The following is a 17188-nucleotide window of genomic DNA, read 5'->3' as shown; positions in this document are numbered from 1 at the left end:
GCATTTCCACACAGTTACGATGCTGTTTTATTATATTTAAATTAAGTCGTTCTATTTGGGTGACTGGGTGAGTTTATATCTAACGTCCCATCGGCAATATTTCAGCCATACCGTGACGAGAACAATCTAAACATTAACCAAAATAAATCTATATCATAAAACCAGTCATCGAAGGGCCGTTCTACTGGACGAACGTAACGACACATTTCTTGACATGAGATGACGACATCCCACAGGGTGCAGGATTTTCGCCTTTTTGCTGAAATGTTGACTCAAATTACGTAGCATCCCTCTAGCATGGCGATTATTGTCTATTCAGAGGAAGGCCTTTGTCCCAACACCCAGCTGGGGACCTGCCGGACAGGAAAACCGGACAGGAAGATACTCGGCCAGTGCCGAGGTTCCTGACGGACACGCTTTGGACAGCATCAGTGCCAACACCGAGGACAAACCACCCGCCAAGTACGGTTCTGACAACCATGGAATCTATAGCAGCAAAATGTAAACGGACTCGGTTTCGAGAATATTTTGCTAAAAACTATCGAAGGTCATTCCTGAAGCGATGATATTTTATGTGTTTATATAAATCTTTATGAGTGCTCAAAACTTTCTTTGTGTATTTTATTTTGAAACCTTATTCCAGTTCCAATCAAATGTATTTCGTGAGTTCGGAATTTGAAAAAACTCGATTTCCGTTTACTTGATTTAAGTCGCATTAAAGTATTTTAACAATATATTTTTTCCCCAGTTATACCTAACAGGCTGTATATATAGCCATCAAACGATGGAAAATTGTTTAGGTCTTGCCACAAACCATAATGTCCATTTTAACACTGCCAACAATTTTTTCATTTTTGGTTAACGATTCGATTAATTATTGGTATAAGTGTCCTGAATCTCTTAACTCAACACAAACGAAGAAACATTATTTTATGTCCCCATCAATTCTCCCGCAAACGGATACATGTAGTCTTCAACCCACTTATCTCTCTTATCTTAAATGAACATTTCTTCTGATTTCACAAATGTTTCACCATGTGAGAGACCAGCAATATTAAATTCAGCCGATTTGAAATTATATTGATAACGTGCGGTGTTTAGACGGCGTGTTCCTACTTCCAGATGGCATCTAAGCACGATGTCCTATGCACATGGGTTCGAATCACTGTTTGGACAATAATTTTTAAAAATATAAATCTAGATTTTTGTAACCGTACATTGTTTTTATATGTTATGAGTAACTTATATTTAAAATGTGAACGAAATCGGTGAAGAAATTGATTTTTTAGAAAATTCTCCCGTCACACTCATTACACAAGGGGTGACACTCGCGATGCTAAAAGCCTGATCGAAAACTGGAGAGCCCGACTATTTTAACGTGCGTTCAATCAAACCTTACGTTTTTCACAAAACAATGGATTGAGCTTGTAGATTATTCGTTTAGCCTACTGCTCATCGTGTTCAGTTTGTCTAACTGCATTTCATATTTGACCACTCACCCTCGCATTAACACTACCGTCCGTTTTGAACAAACGTCTGGCCGCCCTTCGGTAAACATCGACACTGTCCGAAAATCTCGGAATGACTCGGAACACAAAACGGCTCTCATTGGTCAATTTCCACGTGTGCGATTATTGCGGAATATTGTTTTGACAGTTGATATGTTTGGAAAACTCGAACATGGTTTTAGAAATTCTTTCATGGTGAGTAAAATTATTTTAGGTGTTAAATGCAATAAAATTGTGCACATAGTGCATACAGCATGAAAATCTAACAGCCTTATAAAAATATCAAGCATGCATTTAGCGGAAAATATTTAACTTCTGTAAATTCATGGATTGTTTTCAGATTATAAATGTCATATGATAGGTCAACAACATTTTCAGTTATATTCAGTGACTTCCAATTATCAATTCATTGTGATTGTTGATTTAATATTCAATATTTCATACAGTTTCCACAGTATAATAAAAAAAAACACACAAACAGTTCACATGTTGATACTTTTATTCAATAGTACATTTCACCAAAACAGATAATTCAAAATCGTCCAGGTATATTAACTTCTGAAATATGATGATAATAAACAAATACCTTATGCTACCACATACTTTAAATCCCATCTTAACAATCTCTTGAAAATGATAATATCCTATGAAAATTGACTTTAAGAATAATTAAATGCTGACACTTTCATGTTGGCAATGTATTATCATTAACTTTTCCCTTGTATAGTACAATTTCTAAAATTTGAAAAACTCTTATAGAAATACTTGTGACTGATCAAGTCAAAGACCTCAACCATTATCAACAATGAAACCATTAAATATCAATTCTAAATATCATCTAGCGAGTCGGTCATATATGAAATAAATTTCAACTTCTTAATCATTCCTGTATTTCCTTACCCCATTAGTAATATAATAAAAAAAGTTAAATAAATAAAGTTAATATTTGTATAGCGCCTGTTCGAACATATTGCTCAAAGGCGCTTAGGCGAAGGCTGTGTTGAACAGTGGGTTTTTAGTTGTCGTTTAAACTGGTCGAGATTGACAATTTTCTTCTGAATGTGCCGAGGAAGACGGTTCCAAAGCCAGGGACCGGCTTTGGAGAACGATCTATCTCCATAGTGTCTTTTCCTATTCATAGGAACATCCAGTGCTCTTGATGGTCTTGACCTAAGATCTCTCCCTGGAGTGTAGGTTGATAGGAGTTCACTGATATACTCAGGAGCTAGACCATGCAGCGATTTGAAGACAAACACCAGGATCTTGAACTGGATACGTTGTCTCACTGGTAGCCAATGGAGGTCTTGTAAGACCGGGTAGATGTGATCTCGTCGTCTGGTGTTGGTGATTACTCAGGCTGCACTGTTGTGCACTCTCTCGAGTCTGGAGAGTGAGTATTCCGATGCCCCATACAATAGACTATTGCAGTAGTCCATGCGAGATGTAACAAACGCATTAACTAGTGTATTCACTGCATCCGTACCAATATGCTTCTTGATCAAGCTGATGTTTCTAAGATGGTAGTAGCATGACCTGCATACAGCATCGATGTGTCGCTCAGATGACAAGGATGACTCAAAACCACACCTAGATTCCTTGCTTGAGAACTGTCACCAAGTTTCAATGGTGGGAACTGAAAGTTTGAAAGCAAATATTTGGATCCAAAGATAATAAGTTCTGTCTTGTCGGCGTTGAGTTGGAGAAAGTGCGTGGACATCCAGTGCTGGATCTCCTTGACACAATCTACGATGGTCGCCTGTGCATTAGCAACAGAGGATGGGTGGAAAGGTCGGAAACCCATGTAGATCTGGGAATCGTCGGCATATAGATGAAATCCCAGATTGTATTTTCTGACAATGTCTCCTACAGGTAGGGTATACAAGGTGAATAGTATGGGACCTAATACCGAGCCTTGTGGCACACCGTATACAAGCTTCTGCTTCTGTGATTCTTTGCCGTCGATGATTACAGATTGGAATCGGTTGCATAGGTACGACTCAAACCACTTCAGAGCATCTCCAGTAATTTCGACACGAGTCTCCAGGAGGGACAGCAGAATGGAATGGTCGATGGTGTCAAACGCTGCTGAGAGGTCTAGTAGCACTAACGCAGCTCCACCTTCAGAGTCGACAGACATTAGCAAATCGTTCTGGACACGTATCAGAGCAGATTCCGTACTGTGACCTAACTTGTAGGCTGACTGCATAGTCTCGTGTAAGTTTCCAGTCTTGAGATGAGCTTGGAGACGACTGGCTACTACACGCTCTATGAGCTTAGATAGAAACGTGAGGTTCGACACAGGCCTGTAGTTCTTTAAAGTATCAGGATCTGAACTAGGTTTCTTCAGGAGGGGTCTTATGAGTGCTTCCTTCAGACATGGAGGAACTTCACAACTTGTCAGTGAGAGATTTACAATTTGTGTTATAGTAGTATAAATCTCATCTGCTGCAAGTTTCAGAAGCCAAGTCGGTAATGGATCCAATGAGCAGGACTTAGTTGGACATTTCAAGAACACTTTCCTTATTTCGTCACATGAGGCAGGTTGAAAAGAGGTTAGTTTCAAAACATGGAGAGATGCTTGATAATATGTGCACAATACCTGACTGTTGGTGAATCTGGAAACAAAACAATATTCTGAGCTTTATCCAATCTTAAAAATACTTTTGTTGGTACTAATATAAGAAACTACTGCCCTCCAACCTTCTAACCCCTTACCAGGGAATGATAGTGGATATCAAGATATCTTTTCATCTATCAAATAGTTTTCCTTACCCAATTATATTTGTTCCTATTTGTTCCTGGATAAACCCTATGGATGGTCTCAAAATTAATAAAACAATCAAATAATTTTGGGTCAATGCATTTCATGGTCTATAATGATAGATTACACAATTACCATATCAAAACTGAATCTTTACTTACATATTTATTTCCCATTTCTCTAAAACTCTTAATTTGTCATGAATATTTCATAACTCCAACAGTTCTTAATATTGCTAGTATTGTTGTACACGATATAACAAATGATGGTGGAAAAAGAGTAGAGTTTATCCACACACAAAAATTGCATTGTTGATTGCAAACAATTGTGAAATATTATGAATTCCTTCAGGTGAAACAATTTATCCAAATTTCTGGAACACTTTCACAAACACAAAATTAAACTACATTTATATAAAAACTATTCATAATCAGATGTAGTTTACAATTAATTCACATACAAAATCAATTTGTTGGGTTACCTCTGTCATTATGTGTGGCTGATGTTTGTTATCAAATCCTTATGCAATGCCAATTATGTCATTGTGAATTTTATACACTTTAAATATTATACATTCTTATTTCGTACCTCCAGTTATGACTTTAGGATTTTTTGGTACTATGTTATGAAAATATGATGTTCCAAAATGAGTATGTGCTATGTAAGAAAATATAACACCTGCGTAGCTTTGCCCATCTGACAGTACATTTTCCGTATGTATACCGAAGAATGTAAAATTGACTGACATTTTAAGCGAAAAAATATAAACGTGTCATAACTCATTGAAGGCACAAATGTATACTGGTATATATAACGCACACTATTTATATGGAGGAAATAAGCTTGATAATATTAAAAAAATAACTGACAAATACATGTGAAACGATGGAGCGTAACCCCATCGATATTAGCGGCTGCCAGCCCAGTTGTCGCCGTATAGTAGTCCTCACTCGTTTCCCTTTCCTCGATAATTGCTTGTGCCCGCTTGGCCCAAAATCAACAGATTATGCATGGCCATCGATGGCCCCTCTCACTGCCCTGTCTGCCATGTTTGTTTGTTGTTTTTCCCCGCACACGTGGAAATTGACCAATGAGAGCGGTTTTGTGTTCCGAGTTATTCCGAGACTTTCGGACAGTGTCGATGTTTACCGTAGGGCGGCCAGACGTTTGTTCAAAAACGGAGGGTAGTGTTAATGCGAGGGTGAGTGGTCAAATATGAAATGCAGTTAGACAAACTGAACACGATGAGCAGCAGGCCAAACGAATAATCTACAAGCTCAAGCCATTGTTTTTTGAAAAACGTAAGGTTTGATTGAACGCACGTTAAATAGTCGGGCTCTCCAGTTTTCGATCAGGCTTTTAGCATCGCGAGTGTCACCCCTTGTGTATTTTATGTAATAAGTGTGGTGCGAGAATTTTCTTAAAAAATCCATTTCTTCACATTTTAAATATAAGTTACTCATAACATATAAAAACAATATACGGTTACAAAAATCTAATTTTCTATTTTTCTAAATTATTGTCCAAACAGTGATTCGAACCCCTGTGGTCCTATGCATGAGTTTGTGAGGGATGTCATCACGATAAGATAGTGATCCAAAACACCTGCTTATTATACAGTCAGAATCGAACATTGGATTGTACATTATATCAACCCACAACACATGTCATATTCAAATATACTGTCCCAAAAATGAAACGCATAGGCATTTTGTATTCTTATAAATTTATTAATTACCTATTGTGTTCAAACATTCGTCAAAATATGTAACAAAAGTGTTGATAACCTGATTGTACACAATTGTAAAAGTCAAAAATCGACTTTACCTGAAAATGTTGATTTTGATGAGATTTCTTACAAGGCACTCACAACGCAACAAAATCACCTTCCAGTTGAAATTGTGCAGCAAAGAGCATGCACTGCCTGGCTATAAAAATCCAGATTACTTTCGGAAATCGACATTCGTTTTGAAGAAGTTTCAAGGTCAAATCATTACGCCACGTCTTGACGCTGCGAAAGGAACTTCGCCATTGAAAGAATGTACGCTGGAGATTATCAATCTTCTGTTGCCAGGCGTCTGAATGTTAGTCTGAGCATGATATCACGGCCTGCAGCTTGTTGCAACCAAACAGGTATAACAAATGACGGTCCCCGTACAGGCAGACCTCGAGTCACCACTGCAGTCCAAGATCGGTACATCCGGGTACTACATTTGCGTGATCGTACTGCCACGGGTGAAAGCACAACAGCCAGGGTGCCTGGACTTCGGTGGATATCCGGTCAAACGGTACGGAACAGGTTGAGAGAGATTGGACTGAGAGCCAGGAGACCCGACATCGGGACCGTGCTACGTCGTCGCCATCGCGCTCAGCGTCTCCGTTAACTAAAATTATCCACTTGGTTGTATGGACATGACCTTCTTCTAAACTGATGTAAAATATCATGTACTAAACTCTATTTGTGGACGAGTTATACATGTTTAAAAATACAACATTTTCGAAACAGTTTTCTGGGTTATGCGTTTCTTTTTGGGAATAGTATATATCATATCTTGCTCTTCAAATAGGCACGTTATAAGCATATTACATTTTTCATCAGTCAGATGGGTGTGTTAAGTGTTTTAGTCACATCGGCAGTATTACAGTCATGTCGAGACTGAAATACATGCAAGTTACAAATTGACAATGAAAACGGTTTACCATACAAGCAAACCGACACTAACAATCTCACCCGTTAAATTAATCTATCAAACATGAAATAGTAATTATGTGCTTACAAGACATTTTAATATAATTTTTTCAATCAATTTTATTCCTTTTACAAAATAATTAAATAGAAAGGATCATTATTTAAAAGATCCTTCATGGATGAACTTTGAAGAAGTCCTTCCTTGTGATAGAAAAATCAATACAGTCAAGCAATCACTCATCACAAGATATACAAAATGAAGGATCTTCACCTTTTAATATATGTTCAGGAGTATGTATCGAATGGCTAATACGACATTGTCGAATAATGACCTCTTCCAACCTGGACTGACAACCAAAGGAGGTTAACGGGTAGTTAGTGTAATTTCATGTAACATATTTATGCCTACTTCGATTTCCTGAGGAGGGTTGAAATGGCTTTGAACAGATTAATATATCACTGTATAGTCTACCGCCGAAGTACGTTAATTTATTCAATTGTGCTGAGGTCTCTATGTTCCAAAAATCCAGCGTATTATTGAATGAAGTACAAGAGCAAGGGGAACCTATGTTAATCCAGTGCCTATCAATGTAGACGAGGGCATTATATTCTGTATTGGTTCCGGTTGTCCAGTGTTATGTTTGACTGTATAGCCGAGTAGTACGTGTAAATAATGACTAAACAACTCAGCACAAATGAATAAGATTGTGAATATGATTTGTAAACCAGTGACCCGAAAGGTAAACGGTAATACATTAAGTGGTGTTCACGATGTTCAGAAGAAAAGAGTGAAAATTCCTGGTAAATAGTTTGAGAATCAAGGGTAGATATCGTTGAATGATTTGTGTGTGTGTGCGTGTGTGCGTGCGTGCGTGTGTGTGCTATGTATTCTTTTATCTGAGTATTGTTTTAAACAGTTTACCAAGAAACGAATGAATAAAACGCTTTTCAATATCATTATATTCAATAATGTATACTTTACAAAACGGGATCGAAAGCTTTCCAAGTACCAACCGAAAGGTTGTCTTAATGAAGCAGGGTGAATTAATATTCACCTATTTTTCTTTCACAGATAAATTGGTGGTATTTTGGCGAATTGGTGAATTAATCGAAAAATGACTGTTTTTAGAAATATCGAAACAATGTTAGGCATTTAACACTGGTATAATACGATTACATCAAAACCTTGTAGAACTGATTATGACGAGTTAAAAGATTTAAGCTTTAAAAGTTTAAGTTTTCAAAACGTTTTATGTAAGAGTGAGTGTATGAATGAGTTTAGGTTTACGGCGCTATTAGCAATATTCCAGCAATATTACAGAAATGGTACCCATCTGGGGAATCGAACCCGGGTCTTCAGCGTAACGAACGAACGCTTTAACCACTAGGCTACCCTGCTGCCCTTTTCATGTAATACATGTTCTGGGCATTTCTAAAGTCATTTACAAAATGGATATTACGGCCCTATTTTACAAATATTCTTTTAGTAGCCAAAAAACCATGTTTTGCACCATCCAAGCGTCAATTCACATCGGTACGCATGCATTATGGTGAGTGGTTATAAATGTCAACGAAACCTCCAATTAGGCTATGGTTACACGCAAGTTCCCAAATGATGTCACATTTTGGGCGCTACCCCCTCGAAACAGAGGACCCCTTGCAGAACTTACACACATTATGGTCTCAAAATATGTCAATTATGTCATTTTGTGCCATAATTGCAGCTCAAATGCACTTGTCCCTCACCACACTTTCAATCTTGTCAGGAAGTAACTGCCAAGCGCCCTCTGTCTGCCTACAAAGGCCGATAATCTAAACTGGAGAGGCAAACCAGAAAAAAAACATGGAGGCGCAGTTGCGCCATAATGGTTCCACTACACTAAATCAGTATCACATGCTCCCTGCGCGAGAGCCGTAACAAGTGAAGAGAGACAGAGACATGTGACAGCTGTGATTGGATGAAATAGTGTAAGATGGTTATGTTTTTTAAAAGCACATCCAACCAGTAATTAAAACTGACCACAATTTTAAGTATTTAGTGCTGTCATTTTTATCATCATCACTTATGCTTATTGTGTGTACAGATATTTTCCAGTAGGTGACATTTGGTGCGGAACTGGGGTTGATGTGTTAAGCTTCCTGTGCTCGCAAAACGAGCCGGACAAGTTGGCCTGATATTTTGTTTTATGGTAGTGTAAAGGCCAGAGTGTACCCATGTGTACATGGAATGGCTGTTGATAGCCTGGATATTTTTAAAAAAGATATACGGTTACTATAGAAGTCTATGGGAAAACATTTGGTGGTGTGTAACCTGTAATGATTTCGCGCTTCATCTGAACCAAGAATTAAGATTCAAATAATATAAGGATAATTAATAGATTTTTTTGCTATGAATCCATTCATGTCATTGAACATGCCACTGTACATTGCACTTGAAAGGTTAGTAATGCAAGGGGACTATTTAAGCTACAATACAATTCTTAACAGCAGGAGGTCCTAACCTCTTCATACCCCACACGATACAGTCACAAGAAGCTTACACCAGTATTTCATTGTACTGTCTGTGAAATAAGAGCGGCTAACGGCATGTGAGTAGCCTATGTGTCACATGATGTCAAATAAGTCTCATAAACATGGACATAAGATGGGTTTCTTTATGTTTGCAATTTGAGAGTAAAAGTTTTAAAATTTTGAGTAAAAGCACTGGAAAGTTTTACAGGAGAACATGTTTGTTTTCTTATTCAGTAATATATATGACAAATGCTAAATCATTTCATCACTGTACAATCAAACTACTTGAGATATTCAATGACCATCAGTCCTCAACTGCTTACTATTTCCTGTCTTTAATTCTGGTCAGACACTTGTTTCCCTACATAATGGAAGCTGACCACTTGTCAGCATACATTCAACATCACATTGAACATTATCCATGCCATGTACTCATGATTACAGTCTGACCTTTAAACAACGGAAGCTGACTATTACACAGCTAACGGTTTAGGGTAGGATTGAATCAATATCTGTTTCAAGTCATTGTTTTGGGAAAAATTAGCCATTAATGCCTTAGTCATAACATCAAGACTGACAGTGTCAGCTCGTTACATTGTTGTAAAATAAGGTCAACCTGAAGGTCACACACACACCGGTATGGGACTCCCGAAGGAGGATGGGTCACACAAGGGTCACACCTATGTTACGTCATAAAAAGAAAATGGCAGATATGGGCTTCAAACAACACCACACACACACACACACACACACACACACACACACACACACACACACACACACACACACACACACACACACACACACCACCCTTACAACAACTGCTGGAGAATTGCTAAAAGCGGCGTAAAACCATACTCGCATTAAATGACAGGTGAAAAGACAATTTGTACCTGGAGGAACCGCCGTGATCCAGTGGATAATGTGTCTCCGCAGAGAGCGGAAGGTCGGTGGTTCGATCCTCGGCAGCGGATCCTAAAGACGTTAAACGTTGGTACCCAGCCTGGTGCTCGGTGTTAACTAGCCGGGTCTGAGTCGGTATTCTGCGTATCCATTCTCAAGCGCACGCTTACGTAAAATATACATCAGAAAACTGTTCCCTTTGTATCATGTGAAAACTGACATCTGAGACAATAAAATACCTTGCAACACGAGGTCATGGATATCTCTTGGCTACCCCTGTGAAGGTGTTTAATGAACACTGGTAGACATGTTTCCGTAGTTGCTTCTCAAATTGAAACACAGATAATCAATGAAATCTGAAAGAAACTTTGGTCGATAAATAACCGCACACGGTCAATGAGAAATTTAAAATTGTACTTTCAAATACAGGGTTGGTTCAAAAGAGTAGATATAGAAAAATGGGTCAAAATATGTTGCTGCCACAAAATACAACTGGCCAAATTTTTTATGATGGTAGCTACGCGCCTGTCTTTTGCTGTAAACAACCAGGAGAGGATCTCATATCACATAACAACCAAATATGATATACGAGCGCTTCAGTCAATTTGCCACTTATGATATTTAGAAATATTGTTACCATATCACTGTAACTTATATCTATATTCAGACCGCCTTCGTGGTTAGATCGTCCGCCCGGAGAGCGGAAGGTCGCGGGTTCGATCCCCGACCGCGTCATACCAAAAGACTTTAAAATATCGTACTTGTTGGTCCCTGCCTGGCGCTCGGCATTAATGGATACAACAAGGACTGGTCGGCTCGGCGTCGGTAAAATGTGTCTGAGTGGGGTATTAATGCTTCACTGCGGCATGGTATCTCAGTGGGCTAGCACTATAAAAGCAGCTTCAGTCTCGGCTAGTACAAGCAGCCGCACATACACATACACACGCATGCACGTCGTCATATGAGCGAAATATTCTCAAGCACAACGTTAAAAACAATTTCACCTCACCTCACCTCACTTAGTTCAGACGGACAGTAGGATGCTTTGGCTGATCAACTATCAAAATACGAGGGGTGTCCCAAACGTTTCCGGCCTGCCTAACTAATATGCGATCTATATGAAAATTGTAATTTATTAGTTTTCAACATAATCCCCTTCATCTCAATCCCTGACTGGTTAAACCGTTTCTTCAGTATATTTAACCCGTCTGAAAAACCGTCTACAGCAGTGATGACCTCATCCGTCTCAAGATCTGGGTTAGAATTGATCTTCAGTAACCCATGCTCGCTGGCTTGGTTGACACATGTCATCGGTTCCCAATTGCGCAGATCGATGCTCATGCTGTTGATCACTGGATTGTCTGGTCCACACACGATTATTTACAGACCGCCTCAATATAGCTGGAATATTGATGAGTGCGGCATACAACTAAACTCACTCACTCACATTTAAGGCGTGCCTCCTTAACCACCCGCCCCTAACATTAGAGACTGTACACATACAATCCTGGTGTAAGTACAGGACATATATTAAATCATATTCTTAGATATTTCATAAATTATATAATCATGGTTTTCCCGTTCCTTTCAGCTGAAAGCATTCAGCCCCACGGACAGCTGGGGACCAACTAACCCCGAGGATCAAACAGACAAGTACGCCGGCCTCAGGAACGAGCCCATCATGGTGTGCAGCATGAGCGACATCAAGCTAGACAGCCCTTCCTACATCGGCGGGGTGTACTCTCCTCCCCCCACAGGCGGAGTGAACACTGACTCCCTTGCCTCCATCGGCGGTGTAGCTACTCTATTGCGTCATTTACCTACACTCCAGGATCAGGAACGATTTGGACAAGAACTTGAGACCGCTACTTGATGTCACAGAGGACAAGTACAGTTTATTGATGGGATTAGATGACCCTTTCATTCACATTCCATGATGAAGATCATACATGTATTTTATTTACAAGACACGCCTTTTAACAATTTACATGAAATTTAGTATTGATACCATCTAAATACCATCGAAACTTCAACCATTAGCCTTCGTCATGGTTTTAACTCATCAACATTTCCACATGAAGAGTACACAAGCCGCCTTCCAGCAGCTAACCATTTATAGTGCTATGTTCTTATGGAATTCATGTATTTTTATTCGGTACGTTGTTAATAATAATATCCAAACCTGTATCTAAAAGAACGAACCATTCGGTGCATGTATAGGTTCAAATGACATTGCTATAAAATGATTACAATTGTTTGAGTCACATATTTTTGGCACATTCTTTTAACTTCATGAATAATTATTGAAAGTGTATTTACGATTTGAACAATATGTGCTGTTTTATGCTTTCAAGTCTTATAACTTTTAGTTATTAAAGTATTTTGATATATATTCAGCGTCGCTATATATCGAAAGTGCTTTTGGCACATCTGCCAGTTCCCACACTACCCCGTTCATGAATCAGGGTTGATCCTCGTGCATATCAATCGGTCATTTCAGCTTTTGCTCCTGCCTTTTAAAGCCGATAAATGCAAACATGGTACGATGATTTTGTAAAACCTCCAGGGCGGGTAACGTGTATCAGTCTTTGCTATTTATCTATTTATCATGACATCCACTGTACGAGTCCGGCTATAATCCTATCCATGTGTCGATGAACCGCTATCAAGCAGTGAGACCAAGTATTCTGGAAAAGGTGAAAAGCCTCATTTTACCATCATAAACACATGCAGAGGCAAGTCAAGAGTTCGTCTTGACAAAAAACAAACAACTCATGATGGAAGCCGAACTAGGGAATTGCTTCGGACAACATTTTGATACTGACGGCGACAAATTTGAACATGACCTGCACTTCTGCCCTAACGTAGTTTGAAAACACGATGCTCGTTGAAACAGACGAGGCAGAAATAATTAATGAAAGGGATCGCCAAACGAATTGCATATGGATGTCCAGTTACCAAATTGTCCGATCCCAAACTTTAACACTGCTGTTGTCTGAGGTTGTCTGGCATTTCATATATCTTCACATTACATTTGCTACCGTTGGAAAGTTTTCCGGGATCAGATGAAACCATAGCATACACCTGGTCAGCAGGTTATGTAACAAATGCCACATGGGTTAAGGAATGAGTAAATCAAAGAACATGTGTGATAGTGGTGTACAGCGTTTATTTGACTGAATTTGAAAAATATGCAGATCCTTTCAGGTTTTGATAATCCACTTGTTTCAGTTCCACTTGTTTCAAATAGGAAAGTCCTTCCTTGATTTAGTCTGATTTATCCATATCCAGCTCTTGGGCGCCGGGGCGGTTGGGGGTAGCCTAGTGGTTAAGGCGTTCGCTCATCACGCCGGAGGCCCGGGTTCGATTCCCTACATGGGCACAATGTGTGAATCCCATTTTTGGTGTCCCCCAGCCGTGATATTGCTGGAATATTGCTAAAGGCGACGTAAAACTAAGCTCGCTCACTCACTCAGTCACTCAGTCACTCAGTCAGTGCGGCTTATACAACGAACATAATTAACATTCATTTATATGGAATTAACTATGTGATTCCTACATAGAATAATTTTATCTGATACATGTAAGTGGTTTGTTAATTCGGTACTATGCTGTAGCGGCCAGTTATGTCGTGCTTCCGGCAGAGAAACATGCAGATGCCAGGGATGTCTGCATCGCCATTAACCAGAAACTACTTACGGTACAGTCGTTGGAGGATAAGGCCAAATTGGATGCGTTTATGTTGTCAAGTAACATGTAAGTTGGATTTCCTAGGTACGTCATCTTTATGTAGAGACATGAAAAAGTACATTTGAATAATTCTCATCTTATCATCTACATACGCGTTTTAAATTCAGCTTCGAAAACATTCGTCACCACTCGCCCCTTTCCGTAACCTTCGCTTGTCTTTTTTGTTTGTTTGTTTGTTTTGTTTTTAATTATTTTAATTTTCTTTATTATTATCATATATGCTGTTGGGGGGGGGGGGGGAGTTGTGGAGCCGAAGGGTTTAAGAGAACCTCATAGAAGATTCCAGATCGGGAATTCCTCAATTGCCGTTACAAAGGAAACTGTTCATGAAATACATGATGTGATTGTTGAAGGTTGCAGCACGCTTGCTTCTGACTCCTGATCACAAACACTCCACATTCATCGTGTCTGATGACAGTTACGTCGTTTTGAAGCAAACCTAGCTAATATTGTTCAACGATTTGTAAGCTTGGGTTAGTATTGGGTTCACTAGTATCAATCAGAGACGAACATCAGCCAAGGCAGCGGAAAACATTTAATGACTCCTCCCACGAAATGCTTGTCATCAGTTGGTGGCTGCGATTAAGGCGACCCATGTCAGTTTGAAAGGACCAAGATGGAAACCAGACTTCCATGAGGATGGGTAGCCATCCTGCCTCGTGAAGATGCCTTTTACTGAAGGTTCTCTACATAAGACACGGACGCCCGGACGCCTGGACGCCTAGCTAGGGATGCCAGGAACATGACTGCGAATCCCTACATAAGACACGGACGCCCGTGTCTGTGTGTAGTTTTGTGTCTATGTGCGTAGTTGTGTGTCTGTGTGTTTAGTTGTGTGTCTGTGTGTATAGTTGTGTCTATGTGTGTAGTTGTGTCTGTGTGTGTACTTGTGTGTCTATGTAAAATATAACACTCAACAGAAGGAATATTTTTCGTTGATACACATGCCTATTATGTATGATTTTGCATGATGGCCTTTAATAAACATTCGGTGTTACTTCAACAGAGTGAGGAGAGTTTTGTTCAAGTTGTTTTGAACGTTGTATGAATACATGGTTGTATGTTTTGTATTTCAATGACTTCCTGTGTGGTTGTGTGTCTGTGTGAGATTGTGTGTCTGTGTGTAGTTGTGTGTAGTTGAGTGTCTATGTATTTAGATGTGTGTCTGTGTGTACTTGTGTGTTTATGTGTGTAGTTGTGTCTGTGTGTACTTGTGTGTCTATGTGTTTAGTTGTGTGTCTCTGTGTTTAGTTGTGTGTCTGTGTGTTTAGTTGTGTGTTTGTGAGTATGTAGTTGTGTGTCTATTGTGTTTAGTTGTGTCTATTGTGTATAGTTGTGTGTTTATTTGTATAGTTGTGTGTTTATGTGTGTAGTTGTGTGTCTGTGTGTTCGTTTCTGTGCCTGTGTGTTTAGCTGTGTGTCTGTGTGTGTAGTTGTGTTCATGTGCGTTTAGCTGTGTGTATATGTGTATAGTTGTGTGTCTATGTGTGTAGTTGTGTCTGTGTGTAATTGTGTGTCTGTGTCTACTTGTATGTCTGTGTGCCTGTGTGTTTAGTTGTGTCCCTGTGTGTTAGTTGTGTGCCTGTGTGTTTAGCTGTGTGTCTGTGTGTATAGTTGTGTGTCTATGTGTGTAGTTGTGTGTCTATGTGTGCAGTTATGTGCGTTTAGTTGTGTGTATATGTGCTTAGTTGTGTGACTGTGTGTAGCTGTGTAGCTGTGTGTAGTTGTGTGTATGTGTGCTTAGTTGTGTGTGTTTAGTTGTGTGTCTGTGTGTAGTTGTGTGTCTATGTGTGCAGTTATGTGCGTTTAGTTGTGTGTATATGTACTTAGTTGTGTGACTGTGTGTGTGGTTGTGTGGTTGTGTTTAGTTGTGTGTATATGTGCTAAGTTGTGTGTGTGTTTAGTTGTGTGTATGTCTGTAGTTGTGTGTCTGTGTGTAGTTTTGTATCTGTGCACAATTGTGTGTCTGTGCATAGTTGTGTGTTTGTGTGTAATTTTGTGTAGATGTGTGTGTGGTCTTGTGTCTGTGTAGATGTGTGTCTATGTTTGTAGTTGTGTGTGTAGATGTGTGTCTGTATGTTTGTATTTGTAGTTGTGTGTTTGTGCGTAGTTGTGTGTCTATATGTGTACTTGGTGTCTATGCGTGTAGTTGTGTGTCTGTGTGTATACAGTTGTGTGTCTGTGTGTTTGGTTATGTTTGTGGTTGTGTGTGTGCGTGCGTGTGTGCGTGTGTGGGTGCGCGTGAGCGTGCGCGTGCGCTTCTTTAAAGATGTATGCATATAATGGTAACATTACTGATGCAAACACTGTGTGAATGAAAGCCCAGTCACTAGAGAATCACCTTAGCTTGGACGTTTTGTTTCAATGAAACGCAATGTTATTTTCATTATAGGTCGGTACCCCGATATCCCTATCCCTATATGTTTACAAATCAAGAGTGTACATGGTGTATAAAGAGTGAGGGAGTTTAGTTTTACGCCGCTTTTAGCAGTATTCCAGCAATATCACGGCCGGGAACCCGGGTCTTCGGCGTGATGTGCTTAGTTGTGTGACTGTGTGTGTAGTTGTGTGTCTCTGTGTTTAGTTGTGTGTATATGTGCTTAGTTGTGTATCTGTGTGTTTAGTTGTGTGTCTGTGTGCAGTTGTGTGTCTGTGTGTGTGTTATGCGTTTATATGTGTAGTTGTGTGTCTCTGTGTAGTTTTGTGTCTGTGTACAGTTGTGTGTCTGTGCATAGTTGTGTGTTTGTGTGTAATTTTGTGTAGATGTGTGTGTGGTCCTGTGTCTGTGTTGATGTGTGTCTATGTTTGTAGTTGTGTGTGTAGTTGTGTGTCTGTATGTTTGTGTTTGTAGTTGTGTGTTTGTGCGTAGTTGTGTGTCGATATGTGTACTTGTGTGTATGCGTGTAGTTGTGTGTCTGTGTGTGTACAGTTGTGTGTCTCTGTGTGTGGTTATGTGTCTGTATGTGTTTGTGGTTGTGTGTTTGTGGTTGTGTGTTTATGTGTGTGTAGTTGTGTGCGTGTGCGTGTGCGCGCGTGTGCGCGTGTGCATATAATGGTAACATTACT

At 39.5% G+C, this 17188-nt stretch overlaps 1 long non-coding RNA gene across 1 annotated transcript in view; it reads left to right on the top strand.

The window, feature by feature from the left end:
* Positions 1-89: 89 nt before the first annotated feature.
* The window catches only part of LOC124252680, a 22174-nt gene continuing 5075 nt past the window's right edge, over positions 90-17188 (top strand). Inside the window, exons 1-2 of the long non-coding RNA XR_006892000.1 lie at positions 90-164; positions 8218-8224. This is a non-coding gene — a long non-coding RNA (uncharacterized LOC124252680). The remainder of the gene's footprint in view (positions 165-8217; positions 8225-17188) is intronic.

This window comes from Haliotis rubra, unplaced genomic scaffold, assembly GCF_003918875.1.
Source record: "Haliotis rubra isolate DU_JTF1 unplaced genomic scaffold, ASM391887v1 Scf520, whole genome shotgun sequence".
Lineage (NCBI taxonomy): Eukaryota > Metazoa > Mollusca > Gastropoda > Lepetellida > Haliotidae > Haliotis > Haliotis rubra.
Note: the sequence above shows the minus strand (reverse complement) of the source record. Positions and strands in the feature narration are given on the sequence as shown.